Below are 12,222 nucleotides of genomic sequence, written 5' to 3'. Positions count from 1 at the left end.
AAAAAAAAAAAAACTTCAATTTTTTTGTGTGGAGTGACTTTCCTTGCACCATATATATCGGCTATTCTAAAATACATCTCTCTCCTTTTATTCATGAAAAATAATACGACAAAGAGAATTATTGATGGAGAAGCATCTGGGTCAGGAAAATGACCCAGAACCGAGATTTATGCTTTACCGGAGAATATCCTTATATTACTAGACCTGTAGAAAAGAAAACTCTGCATTTTTCTAATATATTTAAGTAAGGGCACCACATGTTCCCTTCTGGAAAGAAGAATAAGGGTGTGCAAACTGTGTCCACAGGCCAAATCAAGCCCACAACTTATACATACAGCTTGTGAACGAAGAATGTTTTTACATTTTTAAGGTAGCAAAAAATCAAGAGAGGAATACTATTTTGTGACATTTAAACACTTGATGAAATTCAAATATGTGTATTCATGAATAAAGTTTTATTGGAACACAGCTATGTTCATTCAGTTACAGATTTTCTCTGACTGCTTCCCAGCTGCAACAGCAGAGTTGAGTGGGTGACACAGGGCCTGTCTGTGGCCCATACAATCTAAAACACTCACTATCTGATCCTTTATTTTTTAAAGAGTTTGCTGATTGCTGACCTAGAGTAATGCGATGAAGCATCAGGCTGAATTGAGTAAAAAGGATGTGAGAACTGTCTCTCATTTTGATTCTTGGAGGCTGAGTCAATTTGACTAATTTACTTAAATGTTGGTGCTTCCTCATTAAAGTGGAGATAAAATTCAGGGCCAGGCGCAGTGGCTCACGCCTGTAATCCCAGCACTTTGGGAGGCCGAGGCAGGTGGATCACGAGGTCAGGATTTCAAGACCAGCCTGGCCAAGATGGTGAACCTCATCTCTACTAAAAATACAAAAATTAGCTGGGTGTGGTGCAGGGCACCTGTGATGCCAGCTACTCAGGAGGCTGAGGCAGAGAATTCCTTGAACCCGGGAGGCGGAAGTTGCAATGAGCTGAGATCATGCCACTGCACTCCAGCTTGGGTGACAGAGCAAGACTCTGTCTCAAAAAAAAAAAAATTATCTAATTTTTTTTTTTTTTTTAGGATGAACTAAATAATGATTGTAAATATGTACACAAACAATAAATGTGTCTGACTGTGGTGACTCATGCCTATAATCTCAGCACTTTGGGAGGCTAAGGTGGAAGGATCACTCAAGCCCACGAGTTCGAGGCCAGCCCGGGCAACCTACAGCAACCCCATCTCTGCAAAAAATAGAAAAATTGGCCAGGTTTGGTGGCACATACCTGTAGTCCCAGCTACTCTAGAGGATGGGGCAGGAGGGCCACTTAAGTCTGGAAGGTCAAGGCTGCAGTGAGCTGTGATCATGCCACCGCATGCCAACCAGGGTGACAGAGCAAGACCCTGTCTCAAAAACAAACGAGTGAAAACCTACTACATGTTATTTTCTGTTCAGACTAATTGTAGTTGACATGCTTTGATCAAATACCCTTACATATTAAGTGGCTTCCAAATGGGTTCATAAAATAGAATGAGAAATATTATTAATATCAGTCAGTAAAATCAATGAATGTGAATGATTCCATGAAGATAAACTTTTGACCTATTTTTCGACACCATGTATTTTCTTGATTTTTGCAAATCTATCACTAGACTGTTGTAAGCCAGCTGTTCCATAGAGGGATATAGGAGTCTGTAAAGTTTTCAGGCAAATGTTTAACTTTGGGTTATTTCAACTAAACACATCATGAATTTGATCTCATTGGAGATCATGAAATGCTGCATTTAAGAACTCAAAACACCTTGAATATGAACTCATTTAGTGATCATTAAATGTTGCACTTAAGAGTACTTAGTAATTAAAAAGCAACGTTAAAAAACAATCATTGAATAAATTGGACTATTTTGCAACCAAAATTATATCCTGAAAAGTGTTTAAGAACTTCACTTAATTTTGAATACGTATTGTACTATTGTTTGATTTTATTTCTTTTATTAAAAAATAGATCTGTTTATACTGATGTCTATATTTTTATCTTTTGCTATGTTTGACCTCAGGGCCAGAATTAGGATGAGGTAAGTAAGGCACTACACTCCTCGGGTGTAAAATTTAAGAGGCACAAAAAAAAAAAAAAAAAAAAAACCCCGCCAGTAATCAGGATAAACAATACTGTAATGCACTATTTTTTAAATAAAAAATTATGCAAAATAACTTACAATAAGCAAAATAGATCATGTGTATGTGTGTATATAGATTAGTTGGAGTTGTCTACAATAGAGAACTTCAAAATAACAATATACTAACCAAAGAGACATATTTTTCTCTCATGAAAAAACATTTAGAGATGAGTATTCCATGGCCGGATGGGAGCCCCATGGCATTTTCTGAAGGTCAGGCTCCCATATCTTTGCTCCAATATTGTGCACACACACACATACAGGCGCACACATACAGGCACACACATATGTATATATAATTTAACAAGTGACATAGTTGATGTGATTATAATTTGTTTTTTTTTCTTTGGTTTGTTTTCTATTTTTCTCTAAAAATTTGTTATTTCATAATAAGGAACAAAACCTGATACACTCTATTACTTTACAAATACAAAAGAGATATGATTCCATTTTCATTACCTCTTATGTTTGTTTTTCTTATTAAGGCCATGATGCAGTTTTGGTCTTCCATTTGCTTAGGTGGCTACCAAGAATGCTGGTAAATGCTCTTTCAGGGCATGCACAAGTCATATGTCTCTACTCATTAGGAGAAGAAAATCTTTTATCTGTCTAGAAACAACTAAATCATTCATGTCATATTTTGATTTTTAGCTATTAAATGAGTGAAAGCAGGAATAGTTCTAAACCAACATAAATTCACTAGTGGGAGAGGCTCGGGAAAATTCCCTTGCTTGATTTAACAAGGAAAAATAAAAAGTAGAATGCATATTTTCACCATAATTCATTTTGCAGCTTTTACCACCATGCCTCATAGAAAGCAATTCTTGGTAAACTTTCTCTAGGAACCTAACTACAAAGTCATAAATGACTTGTTCTTACTAGATATTTCTAAAAATTAATAGAAGTTTGTTGATTTCTCCCTGAACCCCTTTAGACCTACCTTTAAGCCTAATGGAATCTTATTCTGTCAGCATCAAGTTGTCAGTTTATTTTAATATCAAAAGCTCGGTATTAAACAAGGCTTTTAAAGCTTCTGCTCATTTGAATATTTTCTTTAAAAGCAAGAGGAAAAAACACATCCTATTATTAACTCTCCTGCCCTAGGTTTGTCATTGCACTGTTAATAATATGAAATGCTAAACCCACAGACAGCCCCTGAAAATAAGTGAAAAGCTTCCTGAAAATATTAGTTTTCAGTGAGATCATGTCTGATGGGTTTGTTTACCTGACATGGATTTTTTTTAAAGTTTTCATAACAATTGCATAATGGGTATGCTTCCATAGAGGAGAATTAGCCAGTCAAACCGTGTGGCAGATGTGGGTAAAAATTTCAGAACAGCTTCGAGGAATCAATTAAAGTAAAATGCAACAGAGGGAGAAAAATAAAATGTGAAGATGAATGGGATTAAAAAATAATAAATGATTGCATTTCATGAGAAATTCTAGGAAGGAAATTTATCAAACATTAAAGATAAATAAAACCGACCCACAAATTTTGGTGAAATCTTGATGTTCAGAATCTATTCCAATGAAATAGAAACAGCTATGCTAATGACCTCAAACAAAATGGGATACTTCTGAATCCTTTATATTTTAGGACTAAAAAGTTTTATTTAAAAAAAGATTTAGTGACCAGGCATGATAGCTCATACCTGTATTCACAGTACTTTGGGAGGCTGAGGCAGGTGGATCACTTGAGCCCAGGAGTTTGAGAACAGCCTGAGCCACACAGTGAGATCTCATCTCTACTAAAAATATTTTTAAAATGTAGCAAGGTGTGATGGCATGTTCCTGTAGTATTAGCTACTTTAGAAGCTGAGGCAAGAGGGTTGCTTGAGCCTGGGAGATCAAGGCTGCAGTGAACAGTGATCATGCCACTGCAGTCCAGCCTTGGCAACACAACGAGATCCCATCTCAAAATTAAAATAAAATAAAATAAAATAAAAAGGGATTTAGTGATTATTGAGGTTAAATACTTATCAGAACTCTATGGACAAGTTAATTCATTTATCTTATCCTGATTTTATTCTCCAAACAAAAGAGGGAGTTGAACAAGACCTTCCTTAAGATTCCCTTGTTACTTTTCTCTGTGATATTTTTGGTATAACTAAAATGGCAGAAATGTTGCCTTATGTCATTTGGCCATCTTAATAATTTGATTTACTAGAAATATAATTGTTAGTATCAATTTTAAACACTTCTGCATGAATATAAGTCCCCTGGGGGTCATACAATGTAAATGATTATGATATGAACACAGTTAAATATAAGTTATTAACTTAATTTTCCCTGACCTGGTGTTTTCAGTCATATAACAACGGCCCCCAACATTTGGGCACCAGGGACTGGTTTCATGGAAGACCATTTTTCCACAGAGAGGAGAGGGGTGGTTGTGGGTGACGGTTTCAGGATGATTCAAGCACATTACACTTATCCCTAGAGTCTCATAAGGAGCACGTAACCTAGATCCCTCGCCTGCACAGTTCACAATGGAGTTTACACTCCTATGAGAATTGAATGCTGCCCCAATCTGACAGGAAGCAGAGCTCAGGTGACAATACTCGCTCACCTGCCACTCACATTCTGCTGTATGGCCCAGTTCATAATAGGCCACAGGTCATGGACCAGTACTGGGGGTTGGAGACCCTTGTCCTATAACATTCAACATGACATCACTGTGTTATTTCTTCCGTTTGTTTTTTACGTAGTGACTTTAATCTGATATCTCTTAGGGTCCACCCAAAGACGCTATTACTATTGTTAGTATCATTATAGTTTTCAGTAGAGTATGCCAAACTAAAGACAACTACTTACTTTCTTCATGGCCAGTAATTGCATATGAATTTAAAAACCGTGTTTCTCTGTATCTTTTCAATACAATGTTCTTAACATAGATATGGATTTCCTTCATTCAGGCTCCTGGAAAAACTTAGTAGACTGGCAGCTTTCATTGCAAATAAGCAGGAAATAAGAAGATAGTGCATTTGATATTTTCAAAAGTGTTTCCTCTGTAAGTATTTGTAAACAAGCATGCCAACAAGTTTTTGCGAGCCTCTGTCTTGCTTATATGCTATGACAGCTAACAAAAATCAATGATTTGCTGTAGCCACCTGATAAACATCAACTTTACTGAAAACTAAATATCCCTCATTCACATATTGTATCAAATATCCCTCATTCACATACAGCAATTAAGTTTATGGCAGTCACAAAAAGTATATTAAGGTAGAGATTTGTTTCCACTATAAATGTCTTTTTTTCAATACTTTAAAAATATATTGAACATTGTTCATTGGGGCAGTAGCTACAACGCCTGCTCTAACATACACCCACACTCCCCTTTATGAATACTTCATTTATTCACTAAAAAGCTATTGTCAGACTGGAATCCATTCCATCCCTTTCTCTCATTCTCACTTTTTTTTTAGAACACTAAAAGTGTTCTAGAGGGATATCAAAGAATATATCCCAGAGGAAGGCAGCACTAAATCCATTAAGGAGGCCTGGCATAGTATCTCATGCCTGTGATCCCAGCACTTTGGGAGACCAAGGTAGGAGAATTGCTTGAGCTCATGAATCTGACAACACAGGGAGACCTTGTCTCTACTTTAAAAAGAAAAGGAAGAAAAATTGCTTCTACTCTCACTCCCAAAAGTGGGGAGCTGGCTTTAAGGGAAAGAACCAGTTTTGACATTGTACACGAGTGTGTAAGAAAAAAACAGCAAATCCATGGATGGAAAAAGTAAGTGAAATTATTATGAAGATGAAGAAATATTTGACTGAAATCTTCATTTCTCAATTGATTGCTATTTAGCTCCAGCATCAACCCACATAGCCAGGTGGTTGCTGTTCTAGGACAATTTTAGTTTAAACAGCTCTTGGTTCTCTAGCTCATGTATTCAGCACTTAGTACCTTCTATTATGTCTTAATATATAGATATACCAGAATGTTTGTGAAACAGTACACAGACCTATGGGCTAGGATAAGGGTTTCTGATAGAGTCCCAACCACTTTTCCTATTTCCCTTCAACAGTTTTTGTAATATGTGACCAAATAGATAAAAGGATGAAGAGCTGGCACATTACAGAGACAGTGGATCCTGCTCTGTGTTATACTTAAGTAGCAAGAGGTTCTTCTTGAGCTGTAATGGTGATCTTGCCATGTATTTCCAGATCCTCACAATTAATGTTTCAATGGCAGATAAAATTAGTCATCTATTTTATTGAATTGTGAGTGCATGTGTCATTCACAAAAATGAAACATGTTATATTGGAAAGCTGGATTTTTTTCAACGGATTTAGTTTCTTGGAAACTAAAGTTTATAACAAATGTTATAGATGAAGAAAAACATACAGCCATGCTCAGTCTTATGTTACTTTAAAAGTACAGTCTTGGCCGGTGGCTCACACCTGTAGTCCCAGCAGTTTGGGAGGCTGAGGCAGGCAGATCACTTGAGCCCAGAAGATCAAGACCAGTCTGGGCATCATAGTGGACCCTGTCTCTACAAAAATTAGCTAGGCATGGTGGTGCATACCTGAAGTCATAGCACTTTGGGAGGTTGAGGTGGGTGGATCGCTTGAGCTCAGGAGTTAGAGACCAGTCTGGGCAATATGGCAAAACACTGTCTCTAAAAAATATATAAAAATTAGCTGGGCATGGTGGCACACACCTGTAGTCCCAGCTACTTGGGAGGCTGAGGTAGGAGATCACTTGAGCCTGGGAGGTCGAGGCTGCAGTGAGCCAAGATTATGCCACTGCACTCTACCCTGGGTGACAGAGTGATATCCTGTTTCAATTTAAAAAAATTAAAAATACAATCCTGTTGTATTGTCTGACAATCCTATTTAATTGTCCTAATCTATTTAATCTCCTAGTCTCTGACATGAGTATTTGAACCTTTCCTGCTTGCATTCAAACCTCTAACAATATCCTTCACTCTGATCTGATTACCTTGCTTCTCATTGCACTGAAAAAAATGGAAGCAGAGAAAACAACTTCAGCCTTTAGTTCTCTCTCACCCAACGTGAAATCCACCTCTGCGTCTCTACCTGTGTGTGCTTTTCCCTTTCTGTGTCTGTAGCTTAGATGAGCTCTCACCACTCCCTCTACTTGTAGACGAGATCCCTTCTCATGTATTCAAGGACTCTGCATCTTTAATTATCCTTTCTCTCCTACATTATCTATTTTTTCCTTAGAGAGGGATCATTCCCATCTGTTCATAAACATACTGAACTACCTCCCACTAACAAAAGAAAGCAAAATACAAAGAAAGAAAGAAAAAAAGAAAGCTTCTAATGACCCTATATCTCCCTCCAGCTATTACTTCATTTGTCTTCCCTCCTTAGAATCAAGACTTTTCAAACGTTTTCTCTGCTTTCTCACCTCTCATTCTCATTCTCTATTGAACCGTCTTCAGTTAAGCATTTACCCCAGATATTCTTTCCAAAGTATTTGATGCTTGGTTCTGTCACTGACAATCCATCACCTCTCTCTTCCTTGGATCACATTCTTTATTTAGCTTTTAAGTAACCATTCTTCTCTCCCTTTTCCCTTATGTCTTGCAATCATTTGAACATTGTCCCCTCCAAGTCTTACGTTGACATTTGATCACCAATGTTGGTAGCGGGGCCTAATGCCTGGTATTTGGGTGATGGGGGCAGATTGCTCATGAAGAAAATAATGCCTTTCTATTTACCTATTCATGAGGAATCAGCCCCATGGGGAGTGAGTTCTCACTAAGTTCCCATGAGAGCTGGTTGTTAAAAAGAGCCTGGCACCTCCCTCTTGCTCTCTTGCTTTCTCTCTCACCGTGCGATCTCTGCATACGCCAACTCTCTTCCACCTTCTGCTATGAGTGGAAACAACCTGGGGTTCTCACCGAATGCAGATGGCAGCACTATGCTTCTTGCACAGCCTGCAGAACTGTGAGTCAAATGAACCTCTTTTCTTTGTAAATTGCTTAGCCTCAGGTATTTCTTTATAGCAGCACTAAATGAGCCAGGACATGCCTTAACCTCACAGTGTTACAGTGATTCTAGCTCTACCTCACAACCTAATTCCCTATCTCCATTTGATTCCTAGGAGGTGTCATTCAAGCCTATGTCATTATCTGTCTATCTATCTGTCTATCTATCTATCTATCTATCTATCTATCTATCTATCTATCTATCTATCTATCTATCTATCTATCTGTCTATCTATCTATCTATCATCTACCTATCTACCTACCTACCTATACAGATGGTTTCCAAATGTGCATCTTATGGATCTTTCTTTCACAACTCTAAATTCACATATACAACTTTCTAGTCTTTGTCACCCTTTGAGTATAAAATGGGTATCTGACACACAACCTGGCCAAAACTGAATCTTAATTTTTACTGTCCCCCATCCCCTGCCCCCAGATTCTCAAATTCTTCTTCAGGACCTTTGCACTAGTTTAGAATTCTGTTTCTTCAGGCATCCACATGGCTTGCTTTCTCTATTCTGGTTATCTGGGTAAACATTACTGAGAGGTCTCTATTGACTACCCTACCTAAAATGGCAACTTATCTTTGCACCGGTATGTTTCTTTATTTTTTATTTCATTCCCCTTAATGGTACCTGACATTAATTGCAGTCATGCATTGCTGAGCAATGGAGATATGTTCTCAGAAATCCATCATCAGGTGATTTTTGTCATTGTGAGAACCTCATAGAGTGTACTCGCTCAGAGCTATTAATAGATGATATAGCCTGCTACATACTCTGTGATATGGCCTGTTGCTCCTAGGTTACACACCTGTACAGCATGTTACTGTACTGAATACTGTAGGAGTTTGCAACACAATGATAAGTATTTGTGCATCTCAATATAGAAAAAAGCACATTAAAAATATGGTTTTATAACTGTATAGGACTACCATTGTATATGTGGTCCACTGGTAATGAAGCATCATTAGACTTAGCATGAGTAAATATATTTGTTTCTTTACTTTCTGACTCTTCCACTATGTATATATAAACATATGTATATTTATATTTTATACAGTATATATATCATACATATATATATTTGAGATGGAGTCTCAAATGGCTGGAGGGCAGTGGCGCAGTCTCAGCTCATTGCAACCTCCGCCTCCCAGGTTCAAGAGATTCTCCTGTCTCAACCTCCTGAGTAGTTGGGATTACAGGCGTGCACCACCACGCCAAGCTAATTTTTTTGTACTTTTTAGTAGAGATGGGTTTCACCATGTTGGCCAGGTTGGTCTCAAACTCCTGACCTCAGGTGATCTACCCACCTTGGCCTCCCAAAGTGCTGGGATTACAGGTGTGAGCCAATGCACCCAGCTGCTCTCCCACTGTATTTTAAGTTTTGTGAGGGAAATACTTTTTTTTTTTATTTAGTTCATTATTACCTCCAAAATGTCTATAAATGATCTGACACATGATATATATGAATGCACGAATTAACGAATTTTATAAAAATCGAGTACTTGTTGAAAATTGTTATCTCACTGACTGCATTAATTTAAGAAAGAAAGAAATATATAAAAAAGGAAGGAAGACAAAGAAAAAAGAAAGAAAGGAATAAAGAAGGAAGGAAAGAAAGAAGAGAAAGAAAAGAAAGACTACCAAAAGAGGCGTGATTTACATTGGGAATTATTGTTCATTGCAATGAACTGTATGTAAGAATATAGAAGATATGAATTCTTGTATCAGATCTACTACTTAATAATTATGTGATTGTAAGTAAGACACCTTCTTCTGAGCCTTTCATTGATAAAGTGGTTAGAAGAAGTACATGGGAGATTCATTTTTAAAATTCTGTGAGTTACATCTGTCACTTATTATACCTATAAATAAGACAGTATTAGAGCATCTTATGATGGTACAGATTGGAATACTAAAAATGTATACATTTCACAGACAACAAAATAAAATAAGCACCATATATTGGCCATTTACTCTGTGCTAGATTTTGTCTTAAGGGCTTTTACAACATGTCATGTTTCATTTCATTGTCAGAACAATTTTATAAGGTAAGTACTTTAACCCCTACGTACTTTAACCCCTATTTAACAAGAAATGGAGGCTTAGATGTTTGAGTTTTCCTAAAGCCACACCATTAGTAATCTATTAGTAATTAGATTACTTGGCCTCCTAGATTTCAATGTAAATTAAATGAGAGAGTGAAATGGACACAGAAACGGACAGAGAACGAGAGACTAATATGTAGAGAGTAAGAATAAGAAGTAGAAAAAAATCAGAGAAAAGAGAGAAATCGATACATATAAGGTCAAGAAACAAAGAAACAGAGAAAGAGACAGAGAGATGGATGGAGAGACTTAAAACCAACACTAGCATGGCAGTATATTTGTGAGAGTGCATTAAGTTATCTTATACACTACTTCTTTCTTTCTCTCTCTCCCCTCCTCCTCCACCCAAATTCTACACACACACCCCAATGTACACCCACAGCCACTACTTATAATGACAGAATTATGGAGACTTTGTTGTTTCTAATATTTTTATCTTTAATTAAAAGAAAAATCACAGCCTTAATCAAATAAGCACTGATGGTATAAGATGGTGGCCATTAAATGTCTGAGTTTGTTACAAAATATATTATTTAGTTCCTAGCAGACAGTACTCTATGGGAAGGTGGCCAATCCTACCTTTCTCTGTTCATCACATCTGGATACTGACATAAGTAGGATTTAGAAAACAGAAAAATCCTTTAAACAAATATCACAATTCTTTGAAATGCATACAAATTATGAGATTATAATATACATATGTATAAAGCAAATATTCACTCATGCCATTAAAATCATATTTATTAAGCTATACCTGTATATCCATTAGCGTGATTACTTTAACACAATATTGCTAATCGATGCCCAAATTTTGGCTGCCTTCCCTTGCAGTAAATAGAGTGTTGAATTATCTATTAGATGCTCAATGGATGCCATCCAGATTTTCATGTCTATATTTGTAGATTGAGAATGGCAGTCTAAAGAAACTACAATTTTATCTTCTAAATATATAATCCATGTTGAAGTAACTGGGGGAAATCCAGTACATGGAATCTATACTTAGAACAATGTTGTTAGTTGCTTTTCAGTGTCTGCTATTTTCTGACTTGAATGGTGCCCATTATATTTTGTTTATCGGTATGATTAACCCCAAGCATTCTAAGTTATTTTTCCAAATATCATTCCATAGCAGTGGGGGATAAATTAAAACTTAATGGATTTACTTCATGGAAAAAACATGTGTTCTCTTGTGACCACAAGGTGGCACAATAGTGACCAAAAATACTCAGCCTCCTAATAGAATTGCAATTACCAGAGGTATTTACATAATTGTTATTATTAATATTGTTATCACTACAATTATGACATTTCATAATTAAATATCACCCCAACCTTTGGGGAAAAGGCAGAGTGCTTTTGTTTATTTTTTGTCTTCTTTCTGCCTGCAACATCATTAATATTTGTTTTTCCTCCGATCTCCAGTCCCACTAGGACAAGCAGGTCCGCAGAGTTATCATTTTACTTATTGTTCAAAGGTTTAAAACAAAGAGTAATAACTTAAATAATAAGTTACACTTTTGAAGAAGGATAAACACAACTTAATATTGTTCAATGGATCTAATGCTGCTCTCCATTCAGTCTTAGTTATTTCATGACCATGCTAACATTTATTTATAATATAAGAATAAAAATACCATTCCAGAAACTTCGGCTTACACTACAGATTCAGATTTCTCCATTGAAAATTGCTGCTTTTCTGCATCTCATGCCAGGCACAATATTGGAAGAGATCCCAGAATATCCCAGTGTGGCCCTGAATTTATTTCGTGATGGCTTTGTATTGAGGACAGGCCATCTCTCATCATGTTCAGGAGACTGGGAGACCACTGATGCCTGGGAATCTAGGTGTTGCAATGATGGTGAGCTATGCTCACTTGAAAGGTATACAAGAGAAACTACCTTTTCCCCAAGTTAAAATGAAATACAGGCTAGCCAGGTACAGTTTGCCATTCATCAAACAAATCAC

The sequence above is a fragment of the Rhinopithecus bieti genome, unplaced genomic scaffold, assembly GCF_001698545.2.
Source record: "Rhinopithecus bieti isolate Rb0 unplaced genomic scaffold, ASM169854v2 scaffold_2349, whole genome shotgun sequence".
Lineage (NCBI taxonomy): Eukaryota > Metazoa > Chordata > Mammalia > Primates > Cercopithecidae > Rhinopithecus > Rhinopithecus bieti.
The sequence above is the reverse complement of the archived record's forward strand: the minus strand, read 5'-3'. Positions refer to the sequence as shown.